Source organism: Triplophysa rosa, unplaced genomic scaffold (assembly GCF_024868665.1).
Source record: "Triplophysa rosa unplaced genomic scaffold, Trosa_1v2 scaffold15_ERROPOS267728, whole genome shotgun sequence".
In the NCBI taxonomy this organism is placed as follows: domain Eukaryota; kingdom Metazoa; phylum Chordata; class Actinopteri; order Cypriniformes; family Nemacheilidae; genus Triplophysa; species Triplophysa rosa.
Genome location: NW_026634163.1, coordinates 187,894 through 200,986, shown reverse-complemented (window position 1 = coordinate 200,986; position 13,093 = coordinate 187,894).

The window sequence follows — 13,093 nt, the reverse complement described above, 5'->3', positions numbered from 1 at the left end:
CGAAAGACATACTGGATATTTAACATGGTTGTTAATGTCCACATTATTAAATATCATGGCCTGGGCATCTTTTTAATTTCAACATAACCCTGTTCTCCCAATGGAAATGTGTCACACAATACAGCAGCGCGATAAAAGATGCACCCTCCCTCTCTCTCTCCCTAACACACACAGACACACACACACACACACACACACACACACACACACACACACACACACACACACACACACACACACACACAGCCTACTTGCGTGTCCCTGTCTTCAAGTGCAAGTTCAATCCTTGAACATCTGTTGGGTTCCCCGGTGCAGAGACATGCAATGCCACGCTTCACATTGGCTCTTGCACAGGAGCATCCTTGGGCACACATGCTTTTCTTGCAATGGCAGTATTTGCTGTGTTTGAGTTCAGATGGTTTTGCCTCTTTCAGCATCATGGTTGCCACCAATTTGCCATTGACAAGTTGTCTCCCAAAATCAGTGGCAGCTGGTTGGCTGAACCATGTGTGCCCGCTTACACACAGCCAACTGATGCAGGGGTCGGCGAAGGTGTAATAGGAAGGCATCTTCAGTTGGTGGAAGGCAACGCATGTCTCCTTTGATGCTCACAAGGAGATGGGCTCGCAGTGCATCTAGAGTACCACCAAAGTCACTCCTGTCATAAAGTGACACCATGTATTGCCGTGCTGCTGTTATAACCTCTTCCTGAACATCCAGGCTTTCCTCAGGGTCACCGTACCTGCACAGCGGCAGAAGGTCTGTCAGGTGTTTAATAGCAGTTGTGTAGGCCCGCCTTTTTCCTCTTCTGTACAGATAGCTCACTGTGTCACATCCAGTAAGTATGTAGGTGCTGAGGAGAGGGGATGTAAGATCTGAAGCTGCAACATCATACTTCCCCGCCAGAGCTTCTGTGATGGCATGAACTGGTAGGGAGATATCCATCGTCTTAACCCACTGCTCCTGCAACCCATCCATGTGTGTGATGTAGTACATGCATATCTGTGTCAGTCGCAACCACTGCAGCCCGTTTATGGTGCAGAATTTGTACTGAGTATGCAATGTGAGCAAACATCCTGGTATCTGCCTCCTCATGTTTCTCACAGGAAAGTTCTGGAAGCTCAACCTGACAATCCGCTGACAAGAGGACAGTGCGACCAGGATCATAAAAGATTCCACCAAGAATAAGTGTGCATCCTGCAAGAAGTGACTTGTTCTGAGCTGCCCATTCGTCCCCCATGTAGTTCAACAGATTAGCTTCATTCAGTGGATTGTGAATGAAGCATTTCCATTCAGGTATAGGGAGAGTATCCTTCATTTTGCTGGGGCATGTCTTCATCCTCTATTCTCGTTCCTCACCTTTCAGACTTTCAGCAGGGGAGAAATCATATCGATCACCAACAAAGTGAATGCAGTAACACTTGTCTGGGAGGTTTCCAAGGAGCTGCCTCAGGTACTTTCCTTGCAGTTCATGGAAGGTGCTGCTCCCAAGATGTTGGTAACGTTGAATGAACGCCATGGCATCTACTACCATTGCAACAGGCTTTTCAGACGGCAGTAGTTTGTCCACTTCCCCCCGTGAGCTGCCAAGGGCTGTCTTAATTGCAGCCAGGTAGTCTGGCTTGTTTCCTTTACGCATTGCATAACTTTGATCAAGGGACAGATCTGGCTCAAACAGGGAGGCTGGGCAACTTGTCCATTCATGGCCAAACACTTCCACCTTCCTGTCTTCCTCTAAGTCCTGAACAAAGTACAGGTTCCGCACAACTGCACTCTCCTCCTCATAGACCTTTTTGGCTTTGAATGCCATTGACATTGACTTCTTTGGCTTTGCTGCGAAGGTTGAACGTTTAATTTGGGTTACTTTATCACTGTCTGTTCTTCTTGCTGCAGCCAGTGCCTCCAGTCCTTTTTCACGAGTGCAGATCAAGTCAGCAGATGTGGCCTGTTGAAATGTTGATCAGCTCCTGTTCTGCACATGTGAAAGGATTGATCATCTGGTTGTTGATGACATCTGTTATTTTCCTTACACCTTCTGCCTCCTTTGCACCTTGGCTGTCCTTGTCCTCATGATGTTTGGTGTCATCCGCATCTAGGTGTGCCATTGCCTTTGTCTGCTCTGACACAGCTGTCAGAACTGGAAGAGCTTTCAAGTATTTCTCCATGGCTGCTGGCTGCTGACTGATGCCAGTGAAGAGTTTTGTCTTGGCATCACGGTTGTAGGTTTTTTCAAGTGCCATGTCTGTCCAGACACCATTGAACCGTCCTTCTGTTTGATGTACAGTGAACTTCCCGTCCTTGAATTCCCTACAGATGTTTGGAGCCAGTGTAGTCAAGCTTCTCATAGCTTCTAGGCAGTGGGGCAGGCAGGATACGTACTTGTAGTGGCCAGCAGCTACAAGGTATGGTAACATCCTTTCCACTTCAGCCAGGTGTTCCTCCCACAGACCTGCACGCTCAGCATGGATGAACCGTCTAAGAATCATCACCATATCCATAGCTTTGTGGTAGGTGAGGTACGCGCTTCATCAAACTCAGCCATTAAAAATGACAGCTTTATCAGTTGGTCAGTTGCTTCGCACACGCAGAAGTTGCCTTCTCTACATCCTCTTCTGACAGGGAATCTAGTAGTAGCTGGACATTGTTGCTAAGCACACACATGCACTCCAGGTCCTTCTCTTCATTGACCAACCATCTGGTAAATGCTCCCCAGTGTAGGGCAAACATGGCTGCATACACCATAGTGTGGGCATGCAGCATTGCATAGTAGTCTTTCCCACTGATGATTTTGTTTGCTGTTCCACGGAGACAGACATCAGCTTCAACCATTATGTCTTCAATTCCAGTGGACTGCATCAAATGCCCAATGGCTGCAAGGAAATTCTGAGCAATATGGACGCCACCCATACGCAAGATAAATTTGGCATACTTCTCTTTGTTCTTCTTTTGCAGACTCAGAACCACCTCATAGATTGCTTGGTCACATGTGATGATGGCATACTCTTGACAATGTTTTCTCGACACATCCATGCAGTACTGAACAGACTGTTCAACCACATCTGGGTTTGTTGGTGACTTGGGGAAGAACGGACCATAGCTGATCACAGTTGCAGGGGTGGTATCTGGGATGAGAAATGCTTGGAATAAACTCCATGTTGGAGCAGCGCAACTTGGTTTCAAGTCCTCCAATAGTACAGTAGGGCAGCTATGCACCAAATGCCAGAGGATGCTCATGTGGTCAAGAGGTTCTGCTAGACACACAGGAAGCTTAGGCTCTGTTTCAACTCTAACCAGGGAGCGACTCTTTTGATGATCTTGTAGACTGAGGTGGCTTTCCTTGGTTTGAAAAGGCTGAGAAGATTCCAGGGCTGGCTGGCGGGTTTTCAGTAGAGGTAAACTAACCGTTGGTGTGACTCTGCAGCGCTCGGAAAGAGTTTTTCACAAACTAACACTGTTAGGCGGGCAATCAAGGACTGTGATCTGTATGAGGTAACATTGTGAACTCCATGGCTTTCCAAGTATTTAAGGAATTCATCCCTCAAAGCTGTAACGAAGAATATGGCATTCTCTTTGGAAAGGGGCTCATCTATCCGAGATATGAGTTGGTTCAGTGCAGCATCATGTGGAGTGGTGGCAGTACTAGTCTTTTTGAATGAGAATGCTTTGTCAGATAGTTGGTCATGCATTCCTTGTGGTAACGGAAGTCCTCAGCAATCATATCAGTACACTTGTTTCCATCAGGACCATGAATCTTGTGTAGCATCTCTTCATCTTCAAGTTTGTTTGCTTTTTCCCATACTGCATTCTGTCTGTCATAAGTTGCCATGTTTCATGTTTTTTTTAGTAGGCCTGTTGCTGTCTGGCTCAGGATTAAGTTCTGCTTCAAATGAAGTGCCTTCTGGCTTTTCAACTTTTTTCCTCTTCTGGTCAACAGTTTTATGATTTGTTTACTTTGCACGACATTGTGTGTGCCACAAAGGATTCCTCCCCAGAAAGTCACATTGAGGTTGCAGCTCATTGTCAAGTCTGTATGAGATATCATCCTTTCTGTTGGTTACAGCATATAGGAGGGATGGGTAGCCTTGATTTGTCAGTTTCTGAAGAGGACCAGTGTCACTGTCTGTTTTCTGACATATAATGCAAGCAGTATAGATGGTACTGAGCAGCTTTCTCTCCAGCTGCTTGGTTGAGAACTCATGTTCCATCCTTCATTCTTCTCCAATTCACATCACTCCTCTCCTGTTCTCTCCTCATCACTCTTATCCTCTCCTGTTCAGTTCACTCCTCTCCCCTCTCCTCCTGTCCATTCTCCTCCACGCTCCTTCTCTCCTATTCCTATTTCCGGCTAAAGCTAGCTAAGTAAACTAGTAGAGATCGAATGCTGCTGCTACAGGGATACGTTTGGGATGAGAAATCATCAGAAATATACTTTGAAGACCAGTTTGAAGACTGGCGTGGTCCTTTCAGTTAATTACCATTACAATATCCACATTACCATTCTTTTCCCAAAACGCTGGGGCAGACTTACCGGTATTCACTAAAGTCACTGTCACTTACCACAGACAATGATGAGCAGCTTAGAAGTCTGTTAGTAACCGTTGGTTGGAACGGTTCCAAACTCATTCAAATTACTAAGATCATGTGCGTGTGTGTAAGTGTGCCATGATGTTAAATATCCAGTATGTCTTTCGGAATTTTGAGAGTAGCCTAAAATTCTATTGAGGTTCTGAGCCTGTTGATCGCCAACGTTGATCTGAGCCAGTTGATTGCCAATGAAGTAAAGATGAAAATATTTGAAAAAAGTGAGAAAACGCCTAATTTTTTGCATTAAATTGGGCCAAAATCATGTAGAAATGTGTTTTAAGAGTTATTTTTTCATTGGATGTTGTCACCACATGTGTTCTGTGCATCTGGAATTCATTTATTGACAGCTTACCCAACCGAGGATTTGAGGATTTTTCACATTTTTCTGATAAAAAATGAAGGGTACATACGCTAAAATGGCCACAATTTTTTTCTCGCAATGTTTCGCAATGAGCAGACCCTCCAATTATTGGTTCTTAGGGTCAAAGTTAACAGAAAAAACACAAATAAAAAGTATGGCAGACCATGTCAGGTTCAACCCATTTTATTGAGCTTTTGAGACTTTGGCTCCCCGACTACTAATTCAGTAGAAGCCACTGAAAGAGTTTCTGAACAAACTCGTCCTGTGCATAGCAGGCGTGCTCCACAGAGGTTGAAATTATAAAAAAAACCTGTTCTGAAATTGTATACAACATGTATGTAAATGTAACATGTTTTTGTAATACGATAAGGTTAACGAGTTAAGGATATGTTTAAAGGTTATGTGAAGAAATAAGCTTACAGGGGAGGAGCTGTGGTGTTGTACACCAAGAGAAAGATAATATTTTTAAGAAGTACTTATACTGTTATCAGACTAAAACATGTTATTGGTTTACAGTTATGTTTAACGTGTCTGATTGGACCAACTGTGGTATGTTACGCCCCTGTAAATCCGGAAGTGACAAGAAAAAGATAGCGCCACGTTGGCTCGGAACATGGCCACACGTGTTTAGATGCTAGTGAAAATAAAGAACTTTCTGCTGCCTATATTGTGTCTACGCCGTGTTCTCTCATGTAACTTCTGCAAAAGCGGGGATTGTCTTCCCAACACAACAGTTTGGCGACGAGGATGGAATTTGTTACTGAAAGGAGTTATGAGTAACTCCGATGAGGCCTGAGACAGAGTCAGCATGGAAGAGGACAACTATGGACACAGTCAGTCAAAATGGCTTTTGGTAAGCCCAAGGATTTCCACTTTGATGAAAGTGAGGAAAAGTACGCCTATTTAGAAAGGCTAGAACAGTATTTCGCATCTAATGGTTTGAAAGATACCGATGAAAAAAACGAAGGCCGTTTTCCTAACGATTGTGGGGAAAAGGACTCACAGTTTGTTAATGGACTTATGCACACCCGAAAAACCATCGCAAAAAACTTTCAAAGAATGACAAGAAAAAGATAGCGCCAGGTGGTGTGCTCCGGTGGCTCGGAAGATGGCCACACGTGTTTAGCTGCTAGTGAAAATAAAGAACTTTCTGCAGCCTATATTGTGTCTGCGCCATGTTCTCTCATGTAACTTCTGCAAAAGCGGGGATTGTTTTCCCGACACAATAATTTATTTCTTTGTTTTATTGTTTTCCTCTCTTAATTGTTTTTCGTTTGAACAGCCCAATGGTCAACTTTGTTGTTTTGTTCAGTGCTTTAGAAATAAACTTGAACTTGCTTCAGGGGGGCAGTGGAAGATTTAGAGTCCTGTACTGAGATGTAAAATTCACAGTCATGGAGGTAAGTAGAGAACCAGGAAAAGCAGCCCCAGATTCCAGATTCTGGAATAAAGTCATCCAAACCATGCTTTGTTCTACAAAGTTCCTGCAGTATTTGCTTTACAGGTAGAATGACTGGAGACAGCATACCAAAAGGATTATAAATAGAGCTTGCCATAGACAATATCCCTATTCTTGTCAGGGGCTTTCCCTGCAAAACCACTTTAAACATCAATGTGTGTTTTTCTGGCGTCTACACACCATAGAACTCCCAATGCTCTGTCTCTTGGCAGTCTGTCTTTCTCCTTTCTCTGTCTTCTTGACGTATAGATGCAAGCACAGTGCGAAGAAGCTGCACTTAGTCAAGCACAGAAATGCACTTAGTGAAATTAAATCCACCTGATGCTTATACATCATTGTATACATCCTGATGCTTATACAGACTATTTATCAGAGCAACTTCTTGTTGGTCAGTTGCTGCAGACTTCAAAAAGTCATCCACATAGAAGTTACTCAAAAATGTTTTGATCACCTCTGGTCTGTATAATGTGCTGTTGTCCTGTGCACACCTCTGTAGTGCAAAAATTACACAATTTGGTGATGACGTGGCACCAAAAACGTTATGGACTTGATGAAACATCTCGTCCACATCTGCAGCGAAGGCTACAGGCTCTTGTCTAAACCTTGTCAGCACACCAATAAGGCAACTGTTAAAATCTGGTCCCTGTAAGAGCTGGGTGTTCAGTGACATCCCTTGGTAAGTGGCTGCACAATCAAACGCACCTCGAAGTTTGTGCTTTTGTGTGTGGTATGTACCAAGTTCTGCCTCGCCTTTCTTCAATTTCCCTGGCAGGGATTTTCTCAGCATGCATCTTGGTGGAACTTGAGTTTTTCTGGATTTTTTTTTCTTCCGAAATTGAGCATGCTAAATAGCAACTTTGCGGTTATTCACGAGTTGCCTGCGCAGATAACAGCAATGTTGCAGAAGTAATAATGATAGAGCGTGGGTATGGAGGTTATGCATATTTGGCGTGCTGTCCAGGGAGCGGGCTCCGAGCTCGCCCGATCTATCCGAACCCGGAGCACTCTACCCTGGTTAGCGTAGGTGTGCCGAGCTCAGAACCAGCTCAAGCCCAGAGCACACCCCCCAAAGCATGGTAAATGTGGGACAGCAACCGGAGTACGCATACCCCGCAAACGCGATACTAGGTGCTGCGGAGGTGGTGACTTGCGTTCGGTTAAAGATGATAGAATGAGGGCTCCTTGGGAGATGTGATTGTGATGAGATGGAAAGCTGGGATAGGGGCTCCACCGGTGATGGTTGAGGCTGAGGGTGTCTGCTGGAGCGGTGAGATGTTGGTTTCTGTAAGTGGCTGAAAGCAGTGCATGTGGAGTTTGTGATGAGGGGGATTTCAGATCCAGCAGGCAGGGCTTCGTGGGTGTCCCCGGTGGTAAGACTGTTTCTAAAAGGAGCCGAATGAAGGAGGGCGTCCGCTGTAGTAGAGCATGTGATGGCGGTACTGGCCCCTGCTGGTGTGAATGCTGCTGCGATGCTGGCTTCTGCTGTGAAGTATGATGCTGCAGAGCGTGAGATGGGAGCACTGGCCTCTGCGGAGGCGATCACTGCGGCGATGCTGGCTTTTACGCTTGAGATGGAAGCACGGTCCTCTGCGGAGGCAGTCGCTGTGGCGATGCTGGCTTCTATGCTTGAGATGGAAGCACGGGCTTCTGCGGAGGCGGTCGCTGCAGCGATGCTGGCTTCTACGCTTGAGATGGAAGCACGGGCTTCTGCGGAGGCAGTCGCTGTGGCGATGCTGGCTTCTATGCTTGAGATGGAAGCACGGGCTTCTGCGGAGGCGGTCGCTGCAGCGATGCTGGCTTCTACGCTTGAGATGGAAGCACGGGCTTCTGCGGAGGCGGTCGCTGCAGCGATGCAGGCTTCTACGCTAGAGTTGGAAGCAAGGGCCTCTGTGGAGGCGGTCGCTGCCACGATGCTGGCTTTTACACTTGAGATGGAAACACGGGCCTCTGCGGAGGCGGTCGCTGCAGCGATGCTGGCTTCTACGGCTTCAATGCTTGAGATGGAAGCGCTGGCCTCTGCGGAGGCGGTCGCTGCGGCGATGCTGGCTTCTATGCTAGAGTTGGAAGCAAGGGCCTCTGCGGAGGTGGTTGCTGCGGCGATGCTGGCTTCTATGCTTGAGAAGGAAGCGCGGGTCTCTGTGGAGTCGGTCGCTGCGGCGAAGCTGGCTTCCACGCTAGAGTTGGAAGTAAGGGCCTCTGTGGAGGCGGTCGGTGCAGCGATACTGGCTTCTACACTTGAGATGGAAACACGGGCCTCTGCGGAGGCGGTCGCTGCGGCAATGCTGGCTTCTACGCTAGAGTTGGAAGCAAGGGCCTCTGCGGAGGTGGTCACTGCGGTGATGCTGGCTTCTACGCTAGAGTTGGAAGCAAGGGCCTCTGCGGAGGTGGTCGCTGCGGCGATGCTGGCTTTTACGCTTGAGATGGAAGCGCGGGCCTCTGCGGCGATGCTGGCATCAATGCCTGAGATGGAAGCGCGGGCCTCTGCAGAGGCGGTCGCTGCGGTGATGCTGGCTTCAATGCTTGAGATGGAAGCACGGGCCTCCGCGGAGGCGGTCGCTGCGGCGATGCTGGCTTCTGCACTTGAGATGCAAACACAGGCCTCTGCGGAGTCAGTTGCTGTGGCGATGCTGGCTTCTACGCTTGAGATGGAAGCGCGGGATTGGATGCCAGATTGGAGCAGAACGGCTTTAAGGTGCTTTTGGAACCAGAAGCGTGTGGCCGGGTGGTTAGAGTCGCCGACAAAGAGAGGATCTGATGTGGCTTTGGTCTAAGGTTTCCTGACGTGAAGGTAGGCTAGAAGGGGTTGATAAGGTTGAATCGGTGAATGGAGGTTGAAAATGTAGCCGAAATGGCCTCTCCTGGTTTGGTCTTACTTTGCTTAATGGAGTATGACATTGTTTCTGGATCGAGTAATGATACGTTGGATATGGTTGGGTGAACTAGAGGGTTAAAAGTAGATGTGGTGGAGATTTCCGAGCATCTTAGAAAACCGAAGAATGGCAGGATGAACATTTGGTGAGTATTTACAGGGTTATGGGTTGCCTGGCGTCTGGATGGGCAGGCTGGGTTCTCTGGATGCCCTTGATGATCGTAGATGTTTGGGAGCTGGCTATGGCTGATGATGGAGAGTTGAATATGATTTTATGGAAGAACTGGACTCCGCTCAGGTACCCTTTAATTGAGCTGGCCTGAAGGTTTTTTGAAGTGTTGAGGAAGGAGAAGGAGGTGATTTTGAGGAGAGAAAATCAGGAAAAGGAATCTTGAATGCCTGGTGAAATGGCCTGAAGCTTTTCCATGTGATGAGATATGATTGGAGGATCCTGGGGGGAGACGGCTTGAATGATGGAGTTGAGAGAGGCATCTAGGAGGGTTTTCAGGGGGTGGTTTATTGGAAGATCAGCTCCAAATAGGGAGGTGCAGGTGTTGGCAGGGGATCCACGTCAGGCGCCAGCAGCCTGAACTTCTGCCAGAATCTGGGTCCTGATGTTGCCGGAGACAGGAGGCGGTTCCAAAGCCGGTGCCTTGACTGGGACCGGCATCGCTGTTTCTGAAGCCAATGAGAAGTGCGGTCGGGCCTGTGGAAGAGAGAGAAGGGAGGGAATAGCGGCCGCTGGAGCAGCTAACGGAGGCAGCCTCACGCTAGCGGCGGCTTCCAGGGTGGGGGCTTGAGGTGGCTTCTGCTGTGAAGTATGATGCGGCAGAGCGCGAGACGGGAGCACTGGCCTCTGTGGTGATGCTGGCTTTTACGCTTGAGATGGAAGAACGGGCCTCTGCGGAGGCGGTCGCTGTGGCGATGCTGGCTTCTACGCTTGAGATGGAAGAACGGGCCTCTGTGGAGGCGGTCGCTGCGATGCCGTACAGCTCGGCCTTGCTCATCCGCCTGCTGGGGATGACATCCTGATTGGACAGAGCTATCCGTAGGCTCGTGACAGTCCACTTCTCGATGGCTGGGATAGTTGGGAGAGCCGAACCTTATGACGACGCTGGTGAGGGAGAGTGATGCCTTTATGGGCGCGGTGAGGAAGTACGGTGGTGCTTTGAGGCGCGGAGTGTAGCCTGGCGAAGCTGGCGGCCTCGTGTCGAAGCCGCGGGCTCGATTTCTGCATCCGGGCTGGGGCTGTTGAGGAGCAGAGGTCCGGAGCCATGGCGTTTGGTGGGATATCATCGGAGATATGTGAAGGGAGGGCCGGCTTGAGAGAGAGGAGGAAGGTAAAGCTAAGGATGGGTCTGTGCCGCTGGCTGAAGCGTGCTCGCACTGCTGAGGTGGCTTGAGGCGGTGTGAGCTGGCATGGTGCTGCGAAGGTTGCGGTGACGTGCTCAGCTGGGTGGAGAAGCAGTCGGGTGCTAGCAGCGGCAGGGTCTGGGGCGTGGCCCGGGCTTTGCCGATGGCCTGCTGCTGCAACCTGACGATCGTAGGCACTTTCTCGTGAGGGAAGGAGCAGGGGTTTGATCTGGACATGTTGTGATTGAATGTCGCCTTATGTAGCCGGAATCTGATACAGAAAATTCTGGGGACTTGTTCGCTTCTGGCCGGGGACTGCCCGAGAGTCCATATGACTGGCAAGTATGCGATGATGTTTATTTTCACATGGCGAGATTTGTGAGCGTATACATGTCACTGAAACCTCAGTGAACGCACAAGGTCTGTTTGCAAAGGTTAAAACGATCATTGCGAGTTTACGTCGATAGTGATGAAGTCTTGTGTAGGTGATGCCTGTGCTTGCAGATGGAGTTATTCCAGTGTGTGCATGATGCTTAGCTTTATGCGTGAGCAGGGAGATGCGGAGATTGAGTATGTTACCGTCACCCAAACATTCTCAATAAAATTTTCTGTTCTATCTTCAAATTGCTGTGCGCACTGTATAGGTCGAACACGATTAATTATTTCGGAGTTAACATTGCGGCTGGGGTTACGATTCCAAGATGCGGTTGTGTTCAGATTGGCAAACGAGAGACGTTGAAGATCTTGCGGTTAAGCAACCGGTAAATATACTGATGCGTGCCTCTGTGTGTGTAACTTAAAGTTAACGGCGGTGTGCATTTTTTGGGCAAGATGTAAATGAGAGCGGCACGCTGTGTAGAAACGTATGCTGCTGGATGATACGGACAAATTTTTGGTTAACCAGCAATCCCTTTCGGAAGTGGCGATTATGTTACTAATCTCCTGAAGTTTAGTAGAAGTTTAGTAGAAGTCTGTTCGCTGAACAGCACAGGCGCCGAGGAAGTGCGCCCATGCTGGCCAGCGATATACCATTCTTGAGTGCAGCAGTGGCGATGGCATGACAGTGGTTAAGCTAAATGTATTTTCAAGTAAAAAGATTTTACTCACCCAGCTTCTTGCATAACAGCGAGTTCGGCGGTTCAAACACTAGTAAACTCAGTTTTTACATCATACATTGTGAAGTATCGTAAATGAGTCATGGAATTTGGGGTTGATTAGAGTCACTGCGTGGAATGACAGAATGAATTATTCCCCCAAGATGATTGTTTCTCTTTGCAGAAGATGAGTGTACAGCCATTGAAACATTAACGTGTTGGTATTAGCGTATCGTTATTGGATTGGGTCGAAATACGGCGATCGATGTGGTAACCCCCCCACTGGGCAGTTCCGTCTGATGTGTCCTCATGATTGGTTCCCACCTTGGTAACCCATGACCTTCCCTAGGTGGACCTCCACCTTGCGGTACTCCCTTCAGTCCGCACATTTCTCCCATGAGTTCTCCCCTGCCGGCGAGACCATGCTGGTGTCTCCACTAAACTCCTCCCCACGGTAGGAAGTGGTCTCTGTAGCGTGTTTCCACAGTGAGGAAATAACGCTTACCCAGTGGTCCTTACGGTGCCGGGCGGCTTCTCACTGTTAGAGAAACAAGGCCTCCGCCCGTGACGGCCGGTGGCAGGGGCTTCCCACCTTTTAAAAGCTCTGGGATCCACTACCTCTCCACTGGACAGTTACAATTTCGCGCTGGCGCTCACATCTGACACACCTAGGCCAGTCAGCGGCGCTTCGCTAGAGATTGTGACGCGGCACAGCGACGTGGCATTTTCCAGAGGAACCCCATCTGTCGGTTCGATACAACATCGAGAGACCGACTGAAAGGGAATGTCTTGGTTACGGATGTAACCTCTGTTCCCTCATGGAGGGAACGAGGCGTTGTGTCCTTCATGCCACAATGCTGGCCGCCCGCCGCAGCGGTCGAGGGATGCTCTCAGGCTCCTCAGCCCAAAAGGTGAATGAATGAGTACGTCGTCTTCCTTTTATACCCGGGGCGGAGTCCGGCATGCAAATTTCATTCGCCAATTTCAATGGCCTTTTCAAAATAGTCAGAAGATGATAGGTTCTCAAGACGAATCCCATCTGTCGGTTCGACACAACGTCTCGTTCCCTCCATCAGGGAACAGAGGTTACATCCATAAAAAAGACATTTTGTTTACACAGCCATTGAGTGTTTTTAAGCAAAATATGTTCTAGACAATTCACGAAGACCCTAATAAATCATAGCCTGGTAATACCTTCACTTTGCTTCGTAGACAGAGTCGGGAAGGGCATAATTGACAAGCGTTTACTTTCTCGTGGGGGGGGGGGCGCTTGTCTGAAGATTAAAATCATTGGTGTACCCGTAAGCCAATGACATCATGTTTGGTTATAACGTATGTTATGCACCGGCTCAGCCGCCTCGAACTTCCGCTGT